We start from the raw sequence: 2407 nt of genomic DNA on the forward strand, positions 1-2407 counted from the left end.
CATTGAGACACCAATGAATTCCATGAGTGCACTCGTCAATATCTGTAGCACAAATGTAATAGCAGTTGTAACGTAAACAATAAGTTCAAAATTCTATTTCTTTCTGGAGGAGCCGGGATGGCGCAGTGGTGAGAGCGCTCGACTCCCAATATTGTGGCCCAGGTTTGTTCTCCAGACCTGGTTTCACGTGTGGGTTGAGTTTGTTGTTGGTTTTCGTCCTTGCTACGCAAATTTGTTCTCCGGGTCCTCTGGTTTTTGCTCCCTCCACAAAAACCAACTTTTCAAAGAAGGGCTACTTCCACTGCTAAATCCTATAACCATCTTATTATTATTATTATTATTATTATCATTATTATTATTATTATTACTATTGTTATTATTTTAAAGAAAGGAACAAAACTGAACATTCCCTGCATTCATTCAAGGAGAAATTGAATGAGTGAGTGAGGAAAATAAATGGTTGCATTTATCAGTGAATTAAAGAATGAATGATGATTGATTTAGATTTTACTTTGCAAGTTTATGCTTTACCTTCCGTTTTCATATCGCAGTGAACCAAAACAGCACAACTAAGTATATTAAATATAAACCAGTAGTTGCCGCTGACCGCTTGTTCTCCCTCACTAGCTTTAATTTCTTTACACGATTCAGTGGGAAGCTCCGGATTGGATCCCAGTGGAACTGAAAAATGATAAAAAGATGATTACAGTAACGTTTCTGAAAGAAGAAACTGACAGTTTTGGATGATTCACAGAACTTAAACGAAGAAAAAAGTAAAGAATTTTGATCAGAAAATAAAAACAAATAGAGAAACAGATAAATATATTAATGCATAAGAAATTTTTAAAATATCTAGATAATGATAATGAATAAAACATTCCAGTTGAACAAAACATACTTAAAAGATAACTTTTAGGGTCGAGATCAACTTTCTGTTCGAGGATACAAATAACAGTAAAATGCCCCTGTAAAATTTAAAAGCATTTTTTTTAATATCAATTAATACATCACTGTAGAAAAATTGGTAGCCAAGGGTTCATGATATGGCACTTAAATGGCCTTTGGCTGGTTTAATTTAGTCCAATAGTCCAATAACACAGAATGTAGGTGGCAGTGAAGATGCATATTGCAAGTCAAAAATTGTTTTCTATACAATTTTTCCATCCCTGTACAGAAGTTCACTAGCAGAGCATCTGCTTTCTTAATCTCCTGAAGAGACTGGAAGTTCCTGACCAGTGAATATAGACACCTTATTACAGACAAAGCTTTTGGTCCCTAAGGTATCTGTATTAAACAGATTTATTCTGGTAATGTCAATGTTTTCTTGTCTAAATTTAAAGTAACCTGGGATGGTGGGGGAAAATTCCCAACCCCAGCCCACACTTAGTGACAGCCCTGATAGTACAGTAGATTATGTTTCATAATTTTTCATGCGATTTCTGAGCCAAAAAAAAGCCAGTAAATTAAGTCACAAAAAGGACGTAGATGGCAATTCCGCACCAAAGAAGGAAAATCAGGCAGCATTTTTGACCTACTTTCCCTGTATTAATAAATAAAGTAGCTTAACACAAATGTTCAAACAATTATTGTACCTCATTGCTATCATTACAATCTGTTTCATCAATGAAGTCTGGTTCCAAAAAGTCAGGACTTGCAATATCTTCAACGTTCCCTGTGTCACCTTAAAGGTAAAAGACCCTGGCAACCCCGGGTATTAAACTTGAGAAAGGGATGATCGATCGCTTTTGGAATTAACCCATAACTTACATCTGATGTGTTCTATGTCATTTGTATGGTTTATATAACAGTACAGACGCTTGGCAAAATGAAAACAAATGCACTTCTGAAAGTTCTTAGTCTATGACCAGTGTTCATAATAATTTTGCAGGTTTGCTACCACCAACGAATGTAACTTGATTCCCATAGTAGAAGACAATAACAGAAAATTTTACCTTCGGTTTCACACTGAGAAGTATTCAACAGCGGGGCAACTCCAACATCTTCTTCATCAACATTAACTCCATCGGAGATCCAAAGTTTTCGACGGCGTTTTCGTGATTGTGAAGTGCATTGCGTTCTTGTATGTCGTCGGTAAGAAGAGGAATGTACAAAAGACTTTCCACAATTGTCGCATTTATTGCTGAACAGGGAAACCGGGATTTCTGAGCATGAAGTGAACAGCTCTGAACTGCAAACGTCACCAGACATCTCTAACTGAACGTTAAAAAGCACGCGTTAGTATCGAGACAGAGAGAGGCCGAGATCCTTTTGCGCGTGACAAATACTGTACATGAATGAACGCCAATCAAATGTCCAGAACTATAATCGCGGGATGTCTGATCTTTCACTGTCGTTCGTTCACTCGGTCGAGTTTCGTTTCGTTGGGCACGTGTTTGGATTCTTCCTC

General features: G+C 37.1%; 1 long non-coding RNA gene across 1 annotated transcript; it reads right to left on the minus strand.

The window, feature by feature from the left end:
• Positions 1-355: 355 nt before the first annotated feature.
• Positions 356-2110, minus strand: LOC149052705 (uncharacterized). Its single transcript, XR_016186347.1, has 3 exons — positions 1953-2110; positions 1593-1681; positions 356-681 (listed from the first exon to the last, which is right to left on the minus strand). It is a non-coding gene; the product is annotated as an uncharacterized LOC149052705 (long non-coding RNA).
• Between the last annotated feature and the right edge of the window lie 297 nt (positions 2111-2407).

The sequence above is a fragment of the Pocillopora damicornis genome, chromosome 1 (assembly GCF_964200805.1).
Source record: "Pocillopora damicornis chromosome 1, jaPocDami1.2, whole genome shotgun sequence".
NCBI lineage: Eukaryota > Metazoa > Cnidaria > Anthozoa > Scleractinia > Pocilloporidae > Pocillopora > Pocillopora damicornis.